Source organism: Phoca vitulina, unplaced genomic scaffold, assembly GCF_004348235.1.
Source record: "Phoca vitulina isolate PV1807 unplaced genomic scaffold, GSC_HSeal_1.0 scaffold31, whole genome shotgun sequence".
NCBI classification, from domain to species: Eukaryota; Metazoa; Chordata; class Mammalia; order Carnivora; family Phocidae; genus Phoca; species Phoca vitulina.
Window position 1 is genome coordinate 14,858,589 of NW_022589734.1, and position 27,999 is coordinate 14,886,587.

Below are 27,999 nucleotides of genomic sequence, written 5' to 3' on the forward strand. Positions count from 1 at the left end.
GGCGGGGCCCCTCTCTCTCAGGTCTCCCACCGCCCACCGTCTAGAGCTTCAGAGAGTGCTGGTTTTATGACTGGAGCTGTCGGCTGGAGAGACACATTTTAAAATTCATGACCTTTCCCATCAGGGTTCAGAAACGGATCAGACTCCAAGATGAAAGCTTAGTTTATTCTTTCACTGGTCCTGCCCCCCCCCACCCCCTTTCCGCTGCTTCCTCCCCGAGCTTTCCTTCCCCATTGTCCTCCAGGATCTTTTGCATTTGTCCCAGTTTTAATCCCCCCACCTCATAAACCAAAGCAAAATGAGAATTCTCCTGTTTCCAAGCGGAGCGTGCATTCGGCTCGCAACGCACGCCTATCAAAGGTATCTCCCTTTGTCAGGTAGGGAAGGGCCACGGAAGGTGCAGCTGGGCAAGAGAGATAGAGCAGAGGTTTGAACGGAGAGGGGGTCAGGCGGCAGGGGCTGTGGGGGTCGAGTTTTTCCAGGCAAGGCACTGGGGGGCTGGGGGGGCATCCACCTGAGGCTGGAGGAGGTGGGGACGCAACTGGGGCCCAGCAGACAGGCTGGCAGCCGCCCGGCACCACAGACCCTGCCAAGGAAAATTAAAGAGCAATGTGTTTGCTTCCTGCCATGAGTACAAACAACAACAAAGATTCTCTGGACCGAATTCTCGCCTTGCGATTTCAGGCGGCCGGCCGTCCTCAGCTGCCCCTTCCCTGCCGTGTCTCCCCTCTTGCGCCTTTACCGAGGCTGTCCAGGGGAGGCCTCGCCCAGTATCCTAATTTATCCTGGGAAACAGGAAACATAAATCTCCTCCCAGACGCGGGGGGCCACACAGGAGGCACATGGACTTTATTGCAACCACAAGAAGCAAACGGAAGAGAAGCAGAAGCTGCTGGTGGCAGGAGTGTGGGCCCCAAGGACAGAAGTGACATGTCTGAGCCGAAGCGAGAGAAAGCGTGTCCACTGCTGGGGAGGAACAATAGGGAATACTTCGCCGGAACCTACCTGTGCCAGGCAAGTTCAAGCTCTTGATATGGATCAGCTCATTTACGCCTCACATCCACCTCAGGAGGTAGACCTTATCAGCCCCCAGTGATGGCCAATGCCATATGCCAGCTCGGCTGGGTCACGGTACCCAGGCCTTTGGTCAAACGCCACTCTAGATCCTGCTATGAAGGTATGTTTTAGATGAGGTTAGCATTTAAATCAGTAGACGGTGAGTAAAGCCGATGACCCTTTCCATGTGGGTGGGCCTCATCCAATCATTTGAAGGTCTTAAGAGAAAAAAGACCGAGGTCCCCCAAGGTAAAGGGATTTCGGCCTCCAGACTGCCTTCAAATTCCAGCTGCAACCTTAGCTTTTCCCTGCATCTCCAGCCTGTTGGCCGCCCTGCACACTTCGGAGCTGTCAGCCTCTGCGATCATTTGAGCCAATTCCTTAAAACAAATCTCTCTATTCACATACATACAAATAGGATTATGTGTGTGTTTATATATGTACATACATGCACACACACACATATCCTATCTCTTCTGTTTTTCTGAAGAACCCTAATACACCCCACTTTACAGACAAGGAAACTGAGGCACAGAGAATTTTATTCCCTTGCCCAAACCCTCAAGGCCAGTACGTGGAGCAGGCAAGATAGGAATGCATGCAGCCTGAGTTCCGAGTCTGCTTACTTACCCAAACACTCACACACAGGAAGTCATAGCCCATCATCATTGAGCTAAGGGGGGGGAAGGAAAAGTTGTGGAAAATGTATTCAAGTAAAATTTAGCTGGGTCAGTGGACACAGACAGGACAGACTTTGAAATCAACGAGATTTGTTTTCAACCTTGGCTTCAATTTGATGTCTGTGACTTTGAATGTGTGATTTAAATCTCTCTGGGCCTCCCTTCTCCTGATCTGCAAAGTACCATAAAAACTTCACAAGGTTATTGAGGGATTAAATGGGATAATTTTGTGTGCAAATAGTTATTTCCCAGTATGCGAGTGAAATCATGTTCTAAGCCCTCACCAGCTTGACTTGCCAGAGTCTTCTCTAATTCCCTCCCAGAGTTTTTTCAGTTCCTCAAAGCCACTGACCTGTGTCCGGGGCAGGGTTCCCACTGGTGGAGATGACTCCCACCTTGAGTTACTACCTCTTGCAGGGACAGGCTGGGTTTCAGAGCGGGGCCCACTGTTCCAGACCCTCACTGCCATTCCTCCTTTGGGCTTCCCACTGGGCCAACTAAACCTGTCAGGCTCCTCTTGCTCATGGGGACAGGACTGCTCACCTGGAACCCTCCCCTCACTGTCCCCATCCCTAACCACCAATCTGCCACCTCTGTCTCTGGATGCTCAAAGCCTGATGGGGGGTAAACAGGGCTCCTGGGTTTCTCTCTCAGAGGAAATAAGCAGGTACATCCTCCCCCAGGAAGATGAGCCCATGCAAAAGGACATTCAGGAGCAAGATTCTTCACCAGTAACAACTCTGTCGTGGGCCTAAAGAACAGGGAGCCCAGTTTGGGGGGGGGGGGGCGGGGAGTTGTTCGCTTCTTGGGTTTGTTTTCATTGTTGCTTCTGTTCTAGGTTGGAGATGCTCTGTGTGCTGGGAACCCCAGCAAAGTGTCTGACTTGCGTCATCTCACGTGAATCTCCCACCCCCTCTCTTGTGCTATCATCATTGTTTCTACCATATGAAGGAGAAAGCTGGGATTCCAAAGAAGACAAGCAGCATACCACTGCTTCACAAACAGTGAAGAGCCAGGATTCACCCCTATGCCTGTCTGACTCTAGAATCCTCACCCTGAACTGCCTTTATCACGGGAGTGTCTATCTATTTCCAACAAACATTATTTATCGTTTCTGGAAGGTGAGAGACAATCTATCCCAGCTCTGTCTCTTAGAAGGCAAATGGCTTTGAACCAGTCACTGAGTCCAAGGAGAGAAATGGAGCAGAGTAATGGTGTGTCCTGAAGCTCTAAACACTTACAGCTCTAAGAACGAGTAGCCAAGGGGCCTGAACTAATACATTTTTACCACCTCCTTCTCAACTAGTACTTGGCATTAGGGAGAATTCTTGGAAATCGAAATAAACAAGAATATTAAGGATAAACTATCAGATTCACAAATTATATTGTAAAATTTACTGTGCTCTTCTTTCTCCTTTGAATGGGAACGTCTGGGTCTACGATATATGTTCATAATAGTGTTGGGATGGGAGATAATACGGGCTGGCCGAACACATTTCCAGTTCCAAGACTCTTCTCTGAAGTCACAGGCTTGATAATGCTCATATTAACTATGGCCCCCCACCTTCACCCAAATGAGCAATACGGAAAAACATTTGTCTTTTCTATTCCAAAATAAACATTGAGAGTCTCTCTTTTTAAAATGCTGAAAATAAAATAAAATAAAATGCTGAAAATAATCATAGAGATAAATATAACCAAGAACAGTTGTAGAGAAAGGGGAAAAAATGAGAATGAGGGAGAAATTTGATGGAACATCTATCCCTTTGTACTGGTCCTCCTTCCTTTGACTTAACGCCATCTCTTTCATGAGTATAGAATTGGAGACCATGGGAGATTGAGGTCTTAGCCCCGTTCGTGGTAAAGGCAGTTCCCAAAATAAACAGGGAGGGAATTCTGGACATGCTGGTGAGGCCATTGAAATCAATTCACCTCAACATGCACACTGCTCCATCTTATTCCCTACACCTTGGCCTTGGACACCCCTACCATAAGAAGTCTATCATTTTGATGAGACATGCCAGGGCATCAGTCAGAAGAGGCTCCTTGTCTCACTCCAGTGCACACCCTCCAAAAATCTCTTGTCACTTTAACATTTCAATTTTAGCTATTTTAATTCATGTGTGTATTTATTTATGTACTGCAAATGCGCAACAGAAGTGTTCTCATAGAGGCAATCAAATTACAAAAGAGTGTGAACCTTCATTTGTTCTCTCTGCAAATCTTTACCACGCGCCCATTATGTCAGGACGTGCCTATTACAGACACAAAAAGACACGGTCGCCGCCCTAAGGAACCACTTGTAGGAATCAACTCGGGGACCACCTCCTCCAGGATGCCTTCCCCCGCACCCGGGTCAGGATGAGAAGCACCTCCTCGGGGTCCCATGACATTAGATCCTCTGCATCCATGACCTGGGTGTAATTGCCGGCTTCCTTAGGCCAGACTCCTTGCTACAGCTAGAGTGCGATAGGTTCAAAGAGGATGCATCTCACAGCACTCTTGGACAAAGAATCGCAGTAATGATGATGAGCATGAAGATGTTGATGATGATAGAGCTGGGGAAAAAAATGTAATCCTTTTTTCAAGAACTGCATGCCTCTCTCCTTCTGCCCAACATCTCTGACTGTGCCTACTTGCATGCTCCTAGGGGCTCAGCTCGTATCAGAGAGGATGCTAAAATGACAGCATGATGTCAGTTTCTTGCTGGGTGTTCCTCTCTCTGATTTGCGCCATCCTACCTAATAGACTTCAGCTGTATTGAAATGAAAAATGAATAGGACGTAGATCTTGCTGCTAAAACATATGTGTCAGAAAATCATTATGGGTATTAAATTACAGCAATAAAATGAACCAGAACTAATTTTGCAAATTAAGATCCAATAAATTTTTTTCATAGCCACACCTTTTCTTTAAAAAAAAAAAAGTCACAAAATAAGATTCAGCCTAACGGTATTAAAATGGAGCATAAGGCTTTTGGGGGTGGATGGGGTGGGGATATGTATAGAACCAGATATTTCCATATGACAAATTCATTAGCATTTCGGAGGGTAACGGGGGAAGGGTGTTCCTCCCCGTCATCTTAAGAATACTGCCCCGTGCCAAACACTATAATGATCAGTTTTAAAGCTGACATACCTATGTATTTTACATGTAAAATTTATGTATACATATTCCCCGTTCTCTCTTCTGCTCCCCACCCCACCTCCCTACTCCCCAGACAAGATTCTGCTGACACAAGAAACTAGTAAGTTTCCAAATTTCTGACAACCGCTTATTTTTAGAAGAGACTATTGCTGTCGGTCAAATTAACACTGAAGCTATAAACAAACCTTTAGAGCTTTGCCTGTTCTGGAGAATAACAGGATGTCTCCCTCCACCCTCCAGCGGGCGAAGGAGCCTGTAATTAGCTCATTGTCCATGAATAGGCACAAAGGAGGTGGTGCCCGCATCCCCCCTCCCTTTCAACCTTTCCACGGGAGATCTTGGGGGCAGATGTTAATTAATTAAGTGAGTAACTTCCACCGTCTCCCGGGAACACGGTTGCACACAACTCCTGGTTCCAAAAGGGACAGCGAGGAAGAGGATGCTGGGCAAGGACTCACAGAGAGGGTCCGCCAAAAAGAGGGAAAAACAGGATTCACTTCCCTGCTGTCGCTTGCCTCCTGGCTGGGGCTCTGACAGAACTCTGCCCAGCCGTTCTGCTACACCCAGCGAACCCAACTATTTATAGCCACACAATCATTATAAATAAAGCTGTTTATAACACCGAACCTTGGCCCTGCATTACTTACAACTGTAGACTGGCAGCTATAAATAACTCTGTTACATGCCCAAGTGTGACTACTGACTGATACTTCCTCAAATTGTGACAAATAATGACAAGTTTGTTTGACAAACATCCCACTGACATTCATCTGATTTTGAATAAGTGGTTCTGCTTTTTTAATTTGGTCCCGGAGGCCCAGGATCTCAGGGACTTTCTTTATTCTTTTCCTCTCTCACCTCCTGCCCCCGAAGACTCTGTCCTGTGTATAGCTGCTTCTCCCCACCCCCCACCCCCTAATCACTGGGAGGGATTTGGGGCCATTTAAGGGGAAGCTTATTAAGTCCACTGTTTCTCTCATGGGACGGTTCTGCTGTCCGGGCTTTGCAAGGGTTTGGGGAGTTTTGTTAATGACACAACAGTGCTAGAGAAGGGGAGGGAAATGTGGGCCAGCCTCCTGGTGCCGGATAAAGGTGGAAAGAGGATCCCCAAGGGAAAGGCAGAATTGAACATCGGATGGTTGGAATCTCAGTCTTCAAGGGGGGAGGGGGGCTGTCACCTAGAAATGCTGGGGGTTGGCTGCAAGTGAACCAGTGAAGGACAAGAGTCCCGACAGAGGGACTTACCTCCCCAGGCACCTGATCTGAGAGATCTTGACTGATCCTACTTTGGGCCCCCAAACTGGAGTTCTCTCTTTAGGTGAGCTGATATTAACGTATGTCAGGGGATTTCAGAATGCTAGGGGACCTTTGGGATGTAACTCACCCTTTTACAGGGAGAAGAGTTGAACCAGAGTCTCCCACAACCCATTAAAGCAGAGCTAGACTAGAACTCAGCTCTCTGGGCTCCAGATGGGGGCTTCTCCCACCATCCTTAAATTGATTAATGCACATAAAGCGTGTGGAACTCTTCCCGGCCCCTGGAAATCATTCCCTGACTACTAGGTATTACCGGAGGGGTGATTTTCATCCGGTGCTTTCCACTGCTAATCTGTCTGAATTCCCTATTTGAAAGGATCTCCCATGGTCCATCTTCTCTGTCTGATTTAACTCTTTTTTTAAGATTTATTTATTTATTTGAAAGAGAGAGAGCACCCGCACACAGGGGGAGGGGTAGAGGGAGAGAGAAAGAGAGACTTTCCAGCTGATTCCCCGCTGATCACAGAGCCGATGCGGGGCTCGATCTCACGACCCTGACATCATGACCTGAGCTGAAACCAATTGTCGTTTGCTCAACCGACTGTGCCACCCAGGCGCCCCTGATTTAACTCTTAATTATAACGTGTACAATCTCACCTCCCACTCCCACTTTTTCCGGTCTATCTTAAATAGGGCTTTCAGAGCAATGTCTTAAACATCATGACACGGCTGCCCACCTCCTCCCCCATCTCCCTGGCCAGGCTGGAAGCACAGCGAGGGGGGTCCCTCTCAGACCTTATAAGTGCAGGGCCCACCCCTGAGAGTGATTACCTCCTTACCTTGGTACCCTACCTGTTTCTCAGTAGCTTTGCCTTTCTCCCGACCCTGCTCCTTCCTCCCCCACAATAAAAACCCACCAGTTGGTTCCATATTTGCCAGAGTAACTACAGACTTCTTCTCACCCTCGATGACAATGTCCTTGGTTACTGGTCCCACCTACTTCTCCAGTTCCAGTCTATGCTTCATCCCAAAGCGGACTCTTCACTCTTCCCAGAACTTGCGCCCTTAGATAGTCTCCCGTTCGCTTTGACAAGGATGCCCTCCCTTTGCATTACAAAACCCTCGGGCACATTTTGCAAGACTCCTTGCAAATGCCCAAGGAAGCCTGTGCTGACCGATCGAGCAGTTGGGACCCTCTTTCCTTGGAATCCCTGTTATCCTTTACGTGTATGTCTCCTTCAGCCCTGGCCCGTCTTCATCCTGCATTAAGGTTACTGTGAACGTGTTTATGTTTCATCTTCTTCCTAGTGGTTAGGGGGACCTCTTTCTTAATCATCTTGGTAACTGGCATAGTGCATATCCAGAAAAGGCAAAACATTTCAAAAGTCGGCTTACTAAAAGGGCAAGCAGAAACAAAAACAAAAAAAGACTTTGAGTGTGATACACGGCAGTATTAACCAGTACCTACCTGCTAAGATGTATAAGTAAGTAGCAAAACCTATAACCGAGCCGCCAGCCTTCTGCCGCTGCAGAAGGTTCCATGAGGGATGCCCACCTTTGTGCTGATGGCGGCTGCGGATCCTTGAAAGAACTGGAAATGAAAGAGGGTGGATAACTGGCCAAACCCAGGCAGTGAAAGACGCTGGAGGACAAAGGGGCAAGTATCTCATCAACCCGTCAGTCAGCGGGACCTCAAACATTTATTTTGAGCCTGCGATGTTCAAGACACAGAACCACCCTTCAAGAACAGAAGTTTTCCCTGCCTCGGGGCATTAACAATCAGCCACACACTTTCTACCTGTCCCTGCACCCTTTCAGCTTTCATGATACTAAGACCCTTGGAGCTCCCAGTCTCTTGTTGCCCGCCCCCCCAATTCTGATGTTTATGGTGAGAGAATTTGCCAAGCTTCGTGGGGCCTCTCCCGCTGGGCTCCGCATTTGCGTGCGTTCCGCTCCGGACCCCGGTGGTACCCCGTGGACACCGGACAGAAGTCACCCATCAGAACCAAGCCGTTCCCCAGAGAAGGAGCAGATGAGAAAGCATTAGCTGACCAGCTGACCGCTAAAGAGGAAAAGCACAAATTGAGCACTGCTACAAGAGCCCTTTCTTCCTCAAAGTCCACATGGGAAGGAAGGCGCCAGGCAGGAGAGGGGCTTGGGGTCTCTTTGTGCTTTTCCGTATTAACACAGTCACACTTTGCTCTGCAGATGTCACTTCCAATAAACACCAGGGCTTTCCAGGGCCTGGACTCTAATTGAAGGAATTGTTACTGTTGGTGAATGACTGGGGAATTAATTAATGCAAAGCCAACCCTTCATAAATGCCTGCTTTGGGAGCAGTCTGAGAGTCCCAGGGACCTCGATTCCTGTGGTCAGTGAGCCCCAGGACTCCGTGTCAGCAAGTAATATTTATTATCACCGTCAGCCCCTTTCTAAAACTGCCAGGGGACAGGGGAATGGGGCCTCACCTGGAGCCTGCTGGGCACAGCCAACCATCCTCCGATTTCTCTGGAGCTGAGCACGCAGCGTGGAAAAACTGCCCCCTCCCCCACGTTCTGGATTTTTCCCGCACCACCTTCCTTTTTGAAGAAAGGCTTCGTTTGCAAGTTAAAGATGGGAACAGGAATGAGAACAGATAAAAAGGCTTTTCTCAACCCTCCTCACTCCTAAGTTGGTTCCTTGAGTTCTTTGCAGGTGCGAGAACATCCACACTCGCACAAACACATACACACTCACTCACGCTTAACAATGCCAGGCGCACACGCAGAGGTTTTCTGATCGGAATGACTCAGCCTCCACCTAATTTAAAAGTCAGTTCCGATTTGAATGAGCTCTTCGGGTGATCTGCTTCCTAGGAATAGAGGATACAGGAAGAAAAGAAGGGGTCAATGAACGTGCCAAGCCGTGTGCCTGATAGACACGCCTCACTGACCACACACAGGCTGGGTGCTTTTATTCTTCCTCCAGCTTCTTCTGACGTGGCATGTCCAGGCCCTACTTTTGTTTTTGCTGTGGTGGTGGATTTGCAATCTCCTCAAGCCAAACTGCCAGTCCTGAAATCTCCCTTCAAGCTTTTAAAAAAAAAAGAAAGAAAAAGAAAGAAAGCAAGGCACCATGATGCTAACAATGGTGGAAGTGAGGACAGATTATTTTTTCCTTTATGTGTTGTTGCAGTATCTAGATAGTCTATAGTGAGGGTGTATGTTTTATATTCAAGAAAAAAAAAAACTGCATGATGTAAAAAAAAAAAAAGAAAAGAAAATTATTTTAGTTTTATAACATCCCTCAAGATTCTGAGGTTTGCTTTGGCAGCTTTATCTGATTTTTGCGGAAGGGGCATTTTGGTCTTGAAAATTAGCCTGGGTCATAAAACAAGGAGACTATGACATTCCCTGAAATTGGATCTTAAACCACTGGTTTCTGTCTGAACTTAGTGAAAAAGCAGTCAGTAAAGAAAAATTTATCTTTGGAAGCTCCATCCTCCCCTTTCTGTGTTCTTATCCCTCTTCCCATGCCCTCACCACCCTTACAGTTCCCATCACTTTCCCTGTTTTGCTTTGTTTTTTTTTCCTCTCCTTACTATTCTTAAAACACACTTCAAGGATGGGGCTTGGTGTCAGTCAGTTACACCTTAATATGAATTAAAATAATCAGGATTTATTTAGCTACATTATACGTGTATATTTACATTTTAATTCTCAATCCAATTGTATAATGAAAGGTATGGGCTAATGAATGAAAGCGGTCATCACCTCTCTGCATTTCTGAAATCAGACACCTAGGTTCTCAGCTCTTCTGTTTGTGGGAAAGGCAGGCCCCTGACTGCAATAAATGTATCCACTTTAGCTACAGAATATCACCATTTAATGTCTCTGTCCCTTTAGAAACAGCACACACTCCAGAGAGCCTACTAAATGTGGGAATGGTTGAAATAATGTTCAGTATGCAAAAATATTCACAGGCCCAGGTCTTTTCAAAGATTGTATTCTGTATTCTTACTTAAAAATCATATTTGTTTCCCATATATATTGAGTACATATATTGAGTGTCTGATAAGTAAAAATGAGTAATGATTTTGAGTGCTGGATTTTGGACACAGATGAGGAAACTGTATCCCAGAGAATTTAAATAACTACTCAAGGTCATTCACTGGTCAAGGTAGGGCTTGGCCGAAAGAAGAGGCTTTCTGGTTCCTGGGCTCATGTTTCAACACATCATCTCTCAAACCACCTAATTCAAGTCCCAGACAAATCCGACTGCCTCATGCTGATAGGAAGCTTCAGAGTGACCCTCCTAAATCTTCTTTCTTTGGGGGAAATCTTGGCAAGTAGGCTATGAAATGAGGTTGAGTGAGCAAATACCACATGGCTGACCCTTCTAAGCTTTCCCAACTTATTAGACCATGCTCTTCAGATAAAAGGGCAAAAATACAGAAGGAAGAAAACTTAGAAAGAATCGCTTGTCTTTGCTTCCATTTCCATCATTATCCACATACTGTCTAGGACCTAGAGAGGTGGAGGGTGGGTGCAGGACCACCAAGAAGCTTCCCCAGGGTCCACCCCTTAGGCAGAGTTTCCCAGTGGAAATCCACCTCCAGCCAAAAGAGGGAATTCGTGGTGGCCTTGTATTACTCACAGGTGGGTGGTTGATGAACAGCTGACTCTGTACTCAAGGTTAGATCGGGGCTGACCTTCCACTAGACCCCATGGGGACAGCATCTAGGCCCCCTAGTCATCGTGTACCCTGTATATTTGCCACATTACCCTATCTGCTGTCACTTAAAACCCAAATCAGATCTTGACCTTGACTCGCCAATGTGTGTTACCTAAGGAACCTCAGTACCTGCCATTTATAGATTTGTTCATTTATTCAGCTAAAATACGGTTAAGTGGTTACCGTATACCAGGCCCTGGGCCAGGCTCTTGCTATATAAAGAAACCAGACACATAACTCTTGCTCTGGACGAGCTGATGTGAGAATCAGAAAGAAAGGGACAAATGACAGAGAGCCAAGTTAATTTATACCCAGATCGACAAACGCCTCTTTACTCTTGAAGACTCAGATCAGACATCACCCTCTTCAAAAGGCTTCCTGCTCATCTGCAGACAGGGCCATGCTGCTGCTTCTGTGCCCTGATCAGATGCGGAATTGTTCCTCGACTGCAGAATTTTTCGTATTGTTAAAGTTATTTCTATGCACGTCCGCTTGACTTTTTAGACTGTGTCTGAAAAGGCAGAAGGATGGAGAGAGGAAAGGCAGAAACCGCTATTTCACACCTCCAAACACCCACAGTATCTGGGACTTTTCAGATGAATTGATGGATGGATGCCCAAGTTCTCTTGTCCTCTGCATAGATTTCCTTGACCCAAATGTGCGTCCACCAGTCCAAATGAGAAATAAATTTCCTCATGGCTCCTTAATATGTACAGCATGGTTATTTCTGGTTCATTCCACAAACTTCCAGAATTTGGAGATGTGAAAGCCTCATCTCACTCAGCCAAAAGCTCTGTTGGGTTGTCTTTGTTTATGTTTCTCCAGGAGCGTAATTAGAGTATGTGTGAGCATGTGTGAGTGTGGGTGTGCGTCAGTCTGCACGTAATTGGGTGGCGTCTTCCTAACAGGTGTCCCTCCAGTAGGTCTCAGCGGTGACGGAGGGCATGGAGGGGTGTGCCAGGAAGATGGGGAGATGCAGCCTGCCAAAACCAATCACATTAAATCTTAGTGCTCATTCAGGGCCTGTCACAGGAGGAGAAATCTGATAAACACCCGAATGTCAGGGTGGTTATAATGTCTGTTAAATGGCTTGTTAATGTGATTGTGGAGAATTTTACACAGAAATGACACTGGTTACAATCAAAGCAAGGCAGGCCTGGCTCCCAGCCAGCTTCTACCAAGCTCTTCCACCACTGCGGGCCAGGTGGAGGGGGGTTCAGCTGCTACCTGGCCTGGCCTCCTGCCATCATTTGAAAGCTTTCTCTGTGTCCTATAATCTGTTTCTTTTAAGCCTTCTTTAAGGCAGGCAATCTCCCCCCACCAAAAAAAGAGGCTTCCTGTCATAAATGTTGGCTGTTCTTACAAGTGGAATAAAGAGTTTTATACCACAAATAAACAGAGCTTGGAAACGATTTGTCTAATCTATTTTTGGTGGGAAGGGTACCTATCAGAAAACATTTCGCATTGGTTTAGGGGGGGCCTGAGAAAGAAAACCCTTCCACAGGCTGAATCTGTTTCATTTGATACCCAGGCAACAATCATAGAATCTTAGGGTCATAGACCTTGAAGGTGACCTAGCCAACCTTAAGTTTCTCCTGCGGAGTAAGTGAGCTATGGCATGCTGGACTGCAGCAAAAATCCAGGTGTCCCGATGGTCAGCCCAGCTTACCTCCCACCCACCACACACACTACCTAAAACCCAAATGCCTCACCATTGCCCTCAATAGCAAGAAACACAGTCTGCTCTTTTGGACCTGGCCCTGGTCCTGAGGACATCTCTGACATTTCCCTGCCATGCACTACTCTTACCTCTGAGGAAGGATGCTTGGCTCTCCAAAGTGCCATGCGGACCCCCCACCACAACCACCCACCCAGGTGTGTAAGGATTGAGTCTCTGTAAGGCAGGGTGACCCCAAGCTGGGCAGCACAGAACACTCCCCCCGGGGAACAGACGAGCCAAAGTGGCTTGTTACCATTGCTAACTTGGGAGGGCAGAACTTTCCCTGCCCGGGTCCTTTTCTTCCAACCCTTGGTAGTGGCAAAAGATGATTTCTCAAAGGCCTGGCTCACCCCGTACCACACTCTGTTTTTCACGGACACACTCTGCCCTTGTGTGCAAAGACTTGAAGTATTTTTCTGGTCAATTTAAGTGCTTACTGCAGTGCATGCTCCGGGTCTGAATTACACAGTTATAGCAAATGACAAGCCCCCTGCTATTCTAACTCGTTAGCCTACGTTGGAACTCCCTTCAGTTCCTCAAGACCCATGGAAATAAGATCTGCCCTCCCAGGCTCTCTTGACAGTTCAGTTCCCGGGCTCCACCGATAGGAATCCTTCAACCAGTCTTCCCTCTGTCCCTTCCTTACAGTGCTTTGAGCCAGGCTCTGTGCGTTGGTTTTAATGGCTTTTCTTGAAGGCAGGTTACCCTCTGTATTAATTTCCTAGAGCTGCCGTGACAAATTACCATCAACTTGGGTACTTGAAACAACAGAAATGTACTCTCTCACAGTTCCAGAAGCCAGAAATATAAAATCAAGGTGCTGGTGGGGCCGTGCTCCCTCTGAAGCCTCTAGGGGAGAATTCTTCCTTGTCCCTTCCAGCTTCTGGTGGTTCCAGGCATTCCTTGGCTTGTGGATAAATGGTTCCAATCTCTCCCTCTCTCTTCATGTGGCCACCTCCTCTACTTCTGATGTGTTATCTTTTTCTGTCTCTTTAAGGACACTCGTCACAGGGTTTAGAGCCCACCTGGATAATCCATGGTGATGTCATCTTGAAACCTTTAACTTAATTACATCTGGAAAGATCCTTTTCCCAGATCAGGTCACATTCACAGATTCTCAGGGTTAGGATATGGATATGTGTTTCTAGAGAGCACCACGCAACCCACTACACTCTCTTCTAGGAATGTCACTCAAATGCTGGTCCCCCTACATCAAAATGGAAATGCACTTTGGAGTTCCATTACAATACAACTTGAGAAAAATAAAAAAAAAAAATGGAAAAGTCCCCTCACTCAAGAATCTATGGCCCATTTCCCTGACGATTCCATATTCCAAGCAGTGTCACTCTCTTTTTGTTCCTGTGTCACTGAAATCTGCTTAACCAGGAAAATGAGAACGGATGGAGGAAAGGAGGGGTCACAGGGGACAAGGGAGGTTTCTTCCCTGAGGAACTTTCTTTAGGCCGCGGATCTGTCTGTCTAGATATTAAAAGTAAGGGCAGACATTTGGCAAAAACAGTGCACTGGGGGCATGATGTTTTTGATGTCTGAGCAAAGAGCATCTCGGAGTCAGAAATGGCTCACACACGGACAGGAGTGATGGCTCCCTGAAAAGCCTTCCATATATTTGTGCACAAATCGACACGTTGGCCGGATGCCAAGGAGCAAACTTGCTCTTTCACTGTTGAATTGTTTAAGCATTTCAATACTTGAGTTATGCGAGGCCATATCTGAGCTCCCATGTGAAACCTTGCATGTTTAGCACTCCAGATAGGAGATGGCCTGGCTCACAGACAGAGAAATAAGGCGAGCGCTGTCCTCTGCTTCAAAACAAAGAATCTAAGAACCCTCTCCTAAATTCCTAAAGGGCAGGGGATGGGAGATGGGGGGGGAGGGAGGGTGGGGGTGGAACATTACTCAGGATGATAAGGATGCCAGGTGGAGAGAAATCAAAAACATACCTTGTCAAGTACTTCTAGAAGGTTCTTTCTGTAGCAAAGCCTTCCACCATTTAGGAGGCCAATTGTGGATAATACTTATCCTTAAGAGCTGATAAATGCAGACATAAAAAAGACAGGCAAATAGACCATGTACAAATTGGCTGGAATATTGTGACTCAGAAATAATCACTTGCTAGAGTGGTTCCTTTGCTCTGTACTTTTAAAAACACACATAAGTAGTATCTTACAATAAAATGACTTTTCTTCGGATTTTTTCATAGTTGAGACTCAATGAGTAAGACATAGATAATCATCCTAAACCAACCCTTATCTTCAGGGCTCTGCCATTATCTTTGAAAAATAAATTATGTCCTGGAACGGTTTTAGAAAATTGGCAGAGATCCACCAGCCGTCCAAAGAACGTTAAAAGTAAAACTGCAAAATTTTCTAGGAAGCCATGCTTTGGTAACTCTGCCCAGCAGAGAACTTCTCGGCCCCAAATAAGTGGCCCTTAGGAAACACCATGTTGGGATTCCAATCTTTGCTCTTAAAAAATGACTTGTGTTAAGTCCTGAGTGTAACATCTTGACCAATAAAAACAATAATATGCATAATTGTAATTACATCCTCAGAACTACAAAGGAGAATACCTCCATACACCTGCTCATACAGCTGAGAAATATTATGAAGTTGGGGTTGATCTGGCTAAGTCCCAGATTCTCTGAACTTACACTGTAGCCAAAAGAGGACAATGTAAGCTGACCTTATCTAGCTCTTAAAGATCAGGGTCACCCCAGCTGGACACTGGGTTCCCTTGTGCAAGTGAGTTCACCACAAAAATTGGTTCTAACCCATTTCTCATTCCTAATTCAGTCTACCAGAAAAAGCAAGAAACTCCAACCTTCAAAGAACAGAGAGAAATGCAGGTGGTGAATTCTGTCTACGGATCTCATTTAAGAAAATGTCAGCATGATGCACACGGTTTATCAGCCTAGCATGGCCATCCTATGGGCTCCTGCTGCCCCAGACTATGTCCACTGTGTCCCTCAACCTCCCAATCCTGCCCCAGGACAGGGGTTCCAAATCTCAGGTTCACTAATGCAGCTGCTACCTCTTAGACTGCCCTAAGCAAGATGAAGGCACAGTAAGACCAAAATGCAAGAAGGCCGATGGGTCCATCCATTTTCACATTATGTAACGGGTTAAAGGAAGACCTCCATAAGGGTATGTCCATGTCCTGGACCTGTGAATCTGACCTTTTATGGAGAAAGGGTCTTTGCAGACATAACTGAGTTAAGAATCTGGAGATGAGACCATGCTGCTTTATCCAAGCAGGCCCTAAATCCAACAACAAGTGTGTTTATAAGAGACACAAAAAGGAGAGACACATGAAGAAGGAGAGAAAGCCATGGGAAGATGGAAGTAGAAACTGACATGTTGCAGATATAACCAAAGAATGCCTGGAGCCGCAGAAGCTAGAAGATACAAGGAAAGCCCCCTGTACCGATGGTCAGAACCTTCCCAGGGAGCACTAGGCCCCACCAACACATTGATCTTGCTTTTGACCTCTGGAGAGGATAAATTTCACCCAAGTTTGTGGTGATTTGTTATAGCAGCTCTAGGGAACTCATAATACCCCTTGTTTCATTTTCAAGGACAAATTATACTCTCACGATCCAGAAGGCCACATCACACTATGATCAAGCTCATAGGTTTGGTTTGAAAACTCATGCTCTTTCATTACATAATTGGTCATACCCCTCAAATTAATCAGTCAATAAATACACTTAACATCTATTAATTTGTGGCAGCAAGCACAAAGATGACCTAGAAAATATTGCTAGACATATGCTTAAAATTTTCACTACAATTCAGGATGAACGTACACGTAATACACACATCTGAGGTTGTCTGTCCTTAGCAACTGAATCTCCTTTCTCTGCAAATCACATCCTACACTCTCAGAATTGAGCCCCAAGACCTGTTTGAGTCGCATGACTCTTCTCCACCTCCTATTAGACCGGTTATAGTTGATGGGAGCAGGGATAGACCTTGACTGAAGCTAGACCAATCAGGCTGTCTCTCCTGGGGATCTGAAGTTGGGATGAAGGTAGCTCAGCTAACTGAGTTGGCTGGGTGCAGAAGAGAGGTAAACTGCCATCAGGAGGCCATCTGCCTGCATTTTTACAGATACAGGTCAGTCCGGACAGAGAAGAAGGGGACGGATGCCAGAGAAAAACAAAGATCAGAGACACAGAAACGGTCCTCTCTGGCTTCCTCCCGGCTCCTCAAGGAGTCCTGCAGCCCTTGGATTCAGTGCAAGGTTCCAATATCCTCCCTAACACCTTCTTTTTGGCCTAAACCAGTTCAAGCCGATTTCAGTGGTCAGCAACCAGGAGAAACTTGGTTGAGACCTAAATGAGCTCCAACAAATAAAATTAACAAAAAAAGATTTACATCTCACAACAGATATATGTAGGGATAGGCTGATCTATCTGTCTACCTCTCCACCTACCTATAGACATCTGTATTTCTTTATCGATACACGATACACACGACGTTCCTTGACCAAACACAAAGCACTTTTGGATGTAAACATTTAAGAAATCTTACTCTTAGTTAGCATCCTTATTTTAAAGGAACTGTTCATCTCATTCCACCCCTTACTTATTGAATTAGAATTTAATAAGTGTTTATTGCATGCATACTAAAGAGGATCCTAAAGACTTTTTTTGAAAGTCCTCTCTTCTCCTTGAAGTACTTATGACCTAATTAAGAAGATAAAATACATGCTGTGACCTAGGGTGGCGATCTCACCTTGTCAAAATTACTGGCAGTTTTCAACTTTCATTAATCGAAAACTTCTCCACACCCCAACCACTCACACATTTGACACCAACACTTCTCAACCAGCTTTTGTATGCCAAAATCGGATCTTTATAAATCAACCGAGAAAAGAGCATTTTGAGCTATTGCGTGGCGGTGCTGTCAGCCAAGAGCCAAGTTCTGGAACCGCTGCCATTTTTTTTCCTGCACGGCAATGCTTCTGCAATTACTTGAAGTTTTTTATTACACCATGCCCCTATGGTTTTATAAAAATAAGTGGGGAAATGGAAAAATGAAAGCACTTCAATGTAATTCTCATGAATTTAACACAATCAAGACAAAGGTGGAAATAGGGCAGCCTGATGCAGTTAAATACTCACCAGATTTAAACTGGTGAAGGAAAATAACAAAACGAAGGAACTTTTATGAAATGGCGCAAAGCTATCTTGCAAGACTGGATCTAAGAGCAGAGGGATGATTAGAAGTTGGATCATCTTTGCAGCCTTTGGGGACGAGACTCCCTTCCTCTTCTCTTGTTCTGCTCTTACACGTTGCTGTGAGTCGGAAGCTTCCCAGAAGGCGTTGCTGATGCCCTGTCTGTGGGCCAACAGAGGGTACCACAGGGGCTGGAATCTGACTTTCCCTCCTACCTGTTTTCTCGGCTCCGAGGTAAGGTAGGGAAGGCCCAAACAGACTAACTGCCTCTGCCCCTTTTTTAGTTCCTTTATGATGCCTTCCTGCGATAGCTCACCATTGGATTCTTGGTCTAGCCCAGCGGGTTCTCAACCAGGGACATTTTTGCCCACCAGGAGGCATGTGGCAACATCTAAAGATATTTTGACGGTCACAACTGGGAGTAGGGAGGAGTGCTACCAGCAGGTCATGGGTAGAACTCAGGGATGCTGTTAAACATCCTACACAGGACAGTCCCCAACCACAAAATTTCAAATGGTACTGCCCAAGTCGAGAAAACCACCAGCTCCCAAACTCTGTTCTTAATTTAGGAATTCTCTTTCCATTGTCAAATTCTCCGAATCCAAAGAACCGACCTCTCTCTGAACGATGAGTTTTCCTCTCTAATTTGCGTGGGGTAAGTGACTGCCACATAGAGGTGGGGGATCGGGAAAGAACTAAATAACCATCATTTACTGCACACTCACTATGAGCTGGCTGAACACAGTTCTACGAGCTTTGCAAACATGACCACATTTAATCCTATGAGAGCCCTATCTGGTAGGTCCACTAGGATCCTCATCTTACAGATGAGAGATCTGGGGCTAAGAAAGTTGGAGTGAGGTAGTCAAAGTGGTAGAGGTCTTAGGTGCTGAGCCAGGGCTGGAAGGGAGTCTGACTCCAGAGCTAGAGGATGCAAGAAAAGCCAGAAACACAGATGAGGCTCCAACACAGCATTTTAAGGAAGGAAGAGGAGGAGACACACTTGGGGAGACCCAATGGGTCAGGAATAAGTCCACGCATGCCCTCGGCATCCTCTGTGCTGGTCCAGCTGCACAAATGGGAGTCCCGAGCCCTCGGACCTGGACCTGGGTTCGAGTTGCAGCCCCACTGTTCAGGGTTCTCACACCGTGGCTCTCTCCTGGCTGGTGCCGAAGAGGTGTTTTCCCCCGGCTCAGACTCATCACATCCTGTTAACCCAGAACTTGTTTTATGCAAAAGCTGCAGAACTGTGAAAAGGAGCAGAAAGCATGTGATATGTTTAAATATGCCGGAGCAATATGCTGACCAGCGAGGTTTGTTTATTAAAATCTTTATGTGGGGTGAAGCTCAATTGAGCTTATGTCAGCTGGTTTATGGAGAGGCCCTGTTTTCAAGATCAGGCTGTTTGTCTTCTTTACGGAGCTGACAGAGGACATTCTGGAGAATACATTATGCCAAAAACATCTGTATTATAGAAAATCAACAATGAAGAGCAACAGCTCCAAATGGAGTTAGTACTTTGAAAGGCTTTTATCTGTCAATAGATTAAACTGCTATTTTTATCTAAGGAGGAAACTAGAGGAAGTGTAAACCGGTTTAAGAACAGCAGAAACTGGCCTACTCTTTTCTGCCAAGTTATTTTTGCCCGCTCGGGAGGGAAGAGGGTGGGTTTCTGTTTTGTTTTAATCAGTGCTTAAAAATAAAAAAAATACTTAGAGAACGACCTTATCCCAAATCAGAATACTTGGGGCTGATTTTTTTTTTCCCCTCTATTATTTCCCCACTGGAATGCATGCCCCGAATGAGACACGATGCTCCAGGGTTAGCCCCTAATGACAAACTGGGCCCCTTATAGGCCTTCCTATTTAAAAATCCTGGAGTTGGGGCACCTGGGTAGCTCAGATGGTTAAGCATCAGCCTTCTGCTCGGGTCATGATCTCCAGGTCCTGGGATCGAGCCCCATGTCAAGCCCCATGTTGGGCTCCCAGCTCAGCAGGGAGTCTGCTTCATCCTCTCCCTCAGCTTCTCCCCCTGCTTGTGCTCTCTCTGCCTTTCTCTCTCTCTCTCAATAAATAAAATCTTAAAAAAAAATAAAAAAATAAAAACCCTGGAGTTGTCATAGGCATAGCCAGGTGTGACCAGAACTAAATTTGTCACCAACACCTTCATGAGGATAGTAATAATACCAATAATAAATTGCTAACATATCAAGCACTTGCTCTGGCTAGGTGTTTTCCATTCATTATTCCATTCAATCCTCATAGCTCTATGAGCTTGGTAACTGTTATGATCTGGCAGTTTTTAAATTAACTTTTTATTAAAGTGTAACATGCATACAGAAAATTACACAAATTCTAAGTATGGAACTTGGTGCATTTCACAAACCGAACACACCACTCTACAGAACAAGAAACCGAATATCTCCAGCCCTCTCCTGTGCCCACCTACTCTTACCCCTGAAAGCTAACCACTGTCCCAACCTCCCACAACACGGAATGGATTCATAAAGCTTTGATCTCTATATAATGTGGCCTTATACACTAGGTACCTTTTTGCATGTGGCTGCTTTCTCTCAGTGTTTGTGAGATTCATCCACATCCTTGTGTGTAGTTATAGTGTGCAATTGCATTGTGTATTGTGTATGGTTGTAATGTGTAACCATACTGTGTGTCATGTCCAATTGTAGTGTGTAATTGTCTTGTGTATTGTGTGTAGTTGTGGATTTCTCATCCTCCTAGCCGCAAAATATTCCATTGTGTGAATGCGCCACAATTAATTTTTCCATTTTATTGTTGATGGGTTTTATGCCCATTTTGGGTTTGAGGTTAAAGTTCAAGGTTAAGGTGGAAGGTTGAGAATACTGAGACTCAAGAGATTAAAAAAAAACAAAAACAAAAACTTGTCCAAGTTTACTAAGCTAGTAAATGATGGATCTGGGATTATAACTCAAGTTGGCCTGACTCCAAAGCCCATGTTGTTAAGCACCATGCTGTGTTGCCTTTCCGAAAAGCTATGTTTGCAGGGACCTCTCCCTGATGGGTGGAAAGGTCTTTTGTATAAATAATTTGGGAGGCCTATGGGAAGAGGATATTTGAGTAATGTGACGTGAATCCAAACCTGCCCACCTCTATCGAGCTCATTGCCTTCTTTGGATGCGTCTCTGTGCTTTTGGGTCCCGTCTAACACTTTCTCCCATTTGCATTACTCTGACTGACTGTCCAATAGCCCCACCAGGATCTCAAGCACTGTGGGACTTGACCGAGTGGCAGAGACTGGAAGCACACCATTGCACCTGAGACCAAGAGATGTTGAGTGTAAGACCATGTGCTTAGAATGGCAGCCATGTGAAGGCTTCAGGAGATATGTAAGCAAAAGAGGGTGTGGGGCATGTCAAGTTCAGTGTGTGCACACTGTTTGTGTGCACTCTCTAACTCATGTTTGGCTCTCCCACCTCCCTCTCTGATATTTCTCCTACAAATGGTTTATTATGCCATTGCCAGGTCATTCCCATGGTAAGCATTAAGGGCACATCCAGCGAACTGGTCCACTATTAAGATAATTGTATCCTAAACAACATTCATATTTTTTTCATGTTTTCAAGAGAAAAGGAGAAAGGAAAAAAGAAAAATAACACTCCCAAAGAATCACAGCATGATAAAGGAAATACGAAAACTTGCTTTCTGACTAATTGTCCTCTTCGAATGAAGAGCAACCCAATAAAAAGGTTTATTTAGTCCAGCAAAGAGGGAGCATCTATTTTAGGCAAACTTGGGGACCCAAGCTTTGGATCCTTCTCAACCCTCATCATCATAAGCGACTGTGGCTAGAGACACGCAGAGACCAGCCACCAAAGAACTTATGAGAACCTTCAGCACAGCTTTTTTTCACTACCTTTGAGCCTAGCTCACTGGTGATTTTCTGCAGACAGGCACAGATTTGGTCATGACGCGTGTCTACTAGGTTATTTGGCCAGTTCACAACTGATCATGCAGCAAATGCACAATTATTATGGGTCAATGAACACTGCTTGTTAAGATGAAAGAATCTCTGGATCAGCTGAGCTTTGGGCCAGTTGTTTCATTTCTGTAAACACCACTGGAGTTTCCAGGTATTACACCAGAAGAAACCCACCTTGCTTTGCAGCGTCTCGAGAATCCTTGAACTTCTCTTCTCTACCCTCCCCTGAAGGAAAGAAGAGGCTGATGGTACTGGCCAACTATACTCATTTGCTGGGGCCACTGCCACGAAATACTACACACTGGGTGGCTTGACCAACGGAAATTATTGTCTCATGGTTATGAAGACTGTGAAATCCAAAACCCAGGTGTTGGCCTGGTTGCTTCCTTCTGAGGGCTGTGAGGGAAGGATCTGTTCTATGCCCTTCTCCCTAGCTTGCCGATTGGCCATCTTCACGTTCACATTGTATTCTGCCTGTGTGCATGTCTCTGTGCCAAATTCCCACTTCTTATGTGGACAGAATCATATTGGATTAGGGCACACCCTACTGACCTCACTTGATTACCTCTGTGAAGACCCTATCTCCAAAAAAAAAAAGGGCCACATTCTGAGGTACTGGGGTTTAGGACCTCAAAATAGGAATTGTAGGGGGGACACAACTCAAGCCATAATACCGACTCCCACAGAAATTCCTTCTCTCCCCAATGCACAATTAATTCCACTCTCCCCTGAATCTAGGGTCTACATTCTGTATGCTCTGATCTCAACCAAATAACCTTATTGAAGAAGTGGGAGTGAACTTGACATGGCCCCAGCTCCAATTTCTTTGTGGTCTTCTAGTAACTTACCACCATGAGGAATGACATTTGGGTTGTCAGTGTCTCCCGAGGTCAAAGGAGTCAGAGGCACCCACGAAACTTCTAGTTTGGTCTTCCCCATCCTCTTCCACATGCCTGATGGTCTCACCAACCAGACCTCTCCCTTCATGTCATGCAGGCTCGTTCTTCCCTCCCTTCACCGATGCTACACCAGCTCTTTCCTCCTCTTTCTTTGCCCCTTCAAGCGATCTTTTAAGATCTCACTCAATTCATGTCTTCTGTGACAGGCGCTTCTCACTCACATCATCTGAACAGAGAGCATCTTGCTCCAGTTTGTGCTATGTGATTTGATGAAGGAAAATGGCGGGGCATTTTCTCTCTCCATCTGCAATTTCTCAGCAGCTCCCCGTGGCTGTCACTGACATCCCAGTTCCATGTCTCAGTTTCTTGGGGTCACGGATTTCTCTTCCAGGTATCCTGCCTTTGAAGCTGCTGCCAGGCAAACAGAGATTGAACAGCTTGATCACATGGATCTTTGACTGCCCCTCTTTTCTGATGGGCACAAGAACTCGGGAGATTTTACCGTGGATTAAATGAGAGGAGAGAGGGAATCAGTACTTGATTTTGACTTGCCTGAATGAAAATAGGATTTTTTTTTTCAAATATTGTTTGTCTCCAGTCCTTGTTTTTGGGAAGTCTTTCCCTTCCAACTGACTTTAATTTTAAGAAACTACTTCAACCCCTCAGAATGTCATAAAAAGCTCCTCCTGTTCAATTTGCAAGCAGAATCAAATTGCTGGGAGTCATTCACATGGAGGGAAAGGAAGAAATATGTTGTTGGGAATGACTTGTGAGGTGTTTTAAAAATATAACATTTGACCTCATTTCTTTAAAAAATGTAAAGCTTGGGGATTTCTTCTGTGAGCTTCGAAGCTGTGAATGGATAGGTGGGTAGATGTGTATCGATTAGGGGACTTCAAACCATTTGCAACACCTAGCTTAGTCTTCCCAGGGAATGAGTACCTTTCTAGTAGAAACTCCGGTGCTTAGAGAAACACATAACAATCTTTCAAGATGGGAACCCACTCCTGACAGCACTATTTGCTAACGGATCTGATTACTATCCCCAATTAGCTGAGGAAAACTGTAAGAAGCAGAGAGAAATTATACTCAAGTGCCCAGCCCCATATCTGAGACATAACTCTCATTACGTACGACATTAGGCAAATCTTAATCTGCCTTGAAAAGTGTAAGGGCAACAATGGCCATAAAAGATGTATTTCCTAACTCAGTTAAATTCAATTCACTACATAGCCTGATTTTTCATACCAAAAAATACATGTGTCTTGCTCCAGTTAGTAGATAGGATGCAAAAAAGCTACGTGTTCAACGTATCGTGATACATACCTTTGTCATTCCTTTGTGCATTGAAATTTATTGAGTATTTATTACTTCCAGGCAACGGAAATAACTTGCAGTCAGATACAGTTAAAGCAGTTACAGTATAATATATAGGAACATGTAGGCGAGTCACCTGATCCAGTCTTGGAGGGCAGAAAATGAAAAAAAAAAAAAAAAGTGTTATCGAAGTGGAGGCCCGATGTTAGCTGGAGGGACTGCAATAACCTAGAAGTGAGAGGAAAGTGGTCGAGCAGAACGTTGGCAGAGAAGATGGAGAACAGTAGTCAAATTAGAAAAATGTGAGGAGGAAGAGTCTACCAGACTTGGTGATGGCTTGTGTCTTGTCCTATAGGTCATGGTACCGAACAGGGAAGAGGAGCAGATGCAAAGGTGATTTATTTTGCAAAGTGAATAGTAATACCCTAATACTCCTGCTTGGTAAATCTCTATTTTCACACATAGCCGCCTTGTTTGCACTATGCTCTGTTGCACAGCTGCTTTGATTTAACTGAATTTTTTTATGCCAATGAATTTCTTCCACCGTCTCATTCAGATAGCCTGGCTGCTAAGACAGATACCTGAATTTAGAGTGAACTTCTTCCACCTTCAGTCCTTTATAAGCAGGAATCAGAGGCTCTTTTAAGCTTCACACAATAAGATGATGAAGGGGCACACGGAAGGTGAGCAAACACTAATTTGTTTTGTGTGGATAAGGCATCATCGATGTAGCAACTTCTGTGTGTTAGATATTGGAGATTTTCCAAGTGAATAATGCCCCTGCTTTTGAGCTTACGATGCAGTAGAAAAGACAAACCGAGTGTGATAATCGGTATCATGGAGGCATGAGCAAACATCGGTGAGCACCAACTGGAGAGCACGCGCATTGAGCCTGGGCTCGGGGAATAGTAAGGAGAGAGGTGCCCAGCAGGAGGGGGCAGCAAAACTGGGTAGAAGAATTGGTTGGAGCTACTCAGCTAGAGGGGTGCTGAAGTGAGTTCCAGGGGAGAAAAAAGTCAAAGTGTGAAAGTAAAGGAAAGATTGGAGGACTGTAAATAGACCACGTGCTGAAGCCAGAGTGGGCAGGGTCACTGAGGAGAGCAATGAGAAAGAACCTGAAGGAAGGGCAGGATGAAGGGCTCTGAGTGCCAAAGAGAGGACCTGGAACCACATGCCTGCCATGGGAGCCATGAGCGATTGTCAAGCAATGGAGTGACGTGACCAGATCTGCTTCTCAGCAGCACCATGTCTGTGGTGGATTAGAGGTGAGACAGAGAAATGTCACGAAGGTCAACTAATAGATTCCGAAATAACCCAACTAAGATTTGAGGAGAATCTGAGCCACGCCTTTGACAGTGGCTACAAGCAAAGGAACAAAGTCAACTGACGTTTCTGCAAAAGGATCTGGAAAAATTGGTGACCAACAGGTTAGCAGCCATGAAAGACAGAAGAGAATCTAGGGTCTCTGTCTTCGTCCATTCGGGCCACTAGAACAGAATACCATAGACTGGGTGGCTTATAAACACCAGGAATTCATTTCCCACCATTCTACAGGCTGGGAAAGCCAAGGTCAAGGTGCCAGATGAGGTGTCTGGTGAGAGCCAGCTTCCTGGTTCATAGATTTCTGTCTTGTCACTATAACCCTACATGGCAGAAGTGGAAAAGAGGCTCTCTAGTGTCTCTGTTACAAGGCTCCACCCTCATGTCCCAATCACCGCCTGAAGACCCCACTTCCCAACACCATTACATCGGGCATAGGTTTCAATACATAAATTTGGGGGTCACAAGCATTCAGTCTCTAGCAGTCTCTAACTTGGGCATCTTGTCAATAGGAGAGATAGAGAATTCAGGGATGGGGGGAAAAAATGTGTGCGGTCGGGAAGATTGTATATACAGGAAAGCAGAGCTTCTTGTCTCCATCCTCCGTTCTTGCCCTTCTCCACTCCTCAGGGTGCTGCTACCAGGAGCATGAGGATGCTTCTACTGGCAATTCAGCCTCAGGGAGAACAGCTGGAGGTGCAGGGTGGGAAGGACCCCAAAGCAACCAGAGGTAAGGCATGAAGGGGAAGAATGAAAGAGTTTTCCAGGATTTGAAGAGGAAGAGTTTCGGAATAATTTGGGAGGAGGTGGGGACAGAATCAATTTGGGGAAGAACCAGTCACTGTGAACTCTGTTTGAACTCCCTTTTTGATGGTCTTTGAAAATGTGAATGTAGGATTTGAGTTATCTTTATATCCCTTTGGAGGGCAGTTTCCCAACATTCAACATTCCCTTCGAGACTGGACCACACGAGGCTCTCTGGCTTCTCGGGGTGACGCTGGGTCAGAGTTGCTCTTAGAATGAGCAATGGACACGTTTTCCAGCAGTTGGAAGGGCGTGGTGTGCCTAAGAGTCACCCGAACATAGGAGATAGGGGACGTTTTTAGAAAAAGAGGGTGAGAGTAGGAGGACAGAAGGTAGAATGCTGCATTGCACCAGCATAAAGAGAACACAGGGAAGGAGAAGCAAACAAAGGAGATGCCAATAGAGAAGTCACCCAGCGAAATGAGCACTGGGTCCCTGAGTTCAAGAGAGAAGGCACTTGGGGAAACACCAGAACATCACTACAGAGATCCCTGGAGTTTGCACCTTAGAGGTCAATGCCAGTCTCTTCCTAACCATTACTGCAGAGCTATGGGGACCAATGTTGGCATACCAAGGAGATAACGAGAAGCATAAATGGAGAAACAACGGAAAACAACAGAGATAAACAATTTTTCAAAAAATATTTCATGATTTGGTATTTAAAAAAAACCCAGAATGATGTGCAAAAGTAACGATGTACAGGGCTATTTATAATAAAAACATAATATGCATGTGATAAAATTTGCAACAACCTAAAAGACCAATATGAGGCATCAGCTAACGAAGAAGTGTATTGTAGTATATTTCATAACATGAGTGAATGGTCACAGTTTAAGTGAATAAAGCAAGATCCTAAAAGATGTATACAGTCTGATCTCAATTTTGGTGTATATACATACACACACACACACACACACACACACACATATAATGCAGGCATAAAAAAGACTAAGATGATATATAGTGATTTCCTAGCACTGCTATGTTTGGTTGATAAACTTAAAGGTGAATTTTATTTTCTTCTTCATGTTATTTGATATTTTAAAAATTTTCTGAGTTCCTTTGGAGGCCGGAGGATGTATTGCTTTTTTACTTGGGAAAAAAATTCATAAAGTTCTATCAGTATTGTTTTAGTGATAGCATTTGGTGGGGAGGAGAGAGAGGGCTAGGTTAGCAGCCTGATGGACAGGCAGGACAGAAGGGCTGGATCCCGGGGATAAGGAACACTTGAGCAGGACCCGGCAGCCTAGGGGCGAAGGAATTAACATTGGAAAGGAGAGGGCACACGCCTTCCCCCTGGAAAAGAGAAAACACTGAAGAGCAGATGACTATACAAGTACATTTGGAGCCGTGGTTGGGAAATGCAGACAGTTTGTGTCCATTTTTATTATAAAGTGAGAAGAGCAATCACCCATAGAGCAAGGGATTGGGGGGAGGGGCAGAATTAGGGTCCAGGGGAGAGTGGCAAAGATATGAAGCAAATGCTCGAGAAATTCTAATGAGTAGCTGGGCTTGGAGACCTCCGAGGCCCCAGATCATCATTTTCTACGGAGCCCATGAAAATGTGGGGTACATGCCTACAGGTTTGCCTGTCTCCCAGGGGCTTCCCCATCCACCGGTTCTCCTTACTAGTCCGTGCACAGATGAGCGAAGGGCAGGGAGACCATCCCGGTGTGGCCTGTGTCACAACAGGCCCGTGGAGTGTCCCCAGTGTCTGCAGAGACCACCAGCCTGGTCTCACTCTATAGCCAGACCCTGGCTGTAGGAGGCACACACAGCGCCTCTCTCCAGCTGATCATCACTTACCCACTGTCTTTACTCCTTACTTAACCCCAGGGAAAGCCTTACCCAGATTTGGGGTAATGATGGATATAGGGAGCCAGCCTCGTCTCCTGACATTTCTCCCTAAGGGTGTAGTCCTTGGAAAC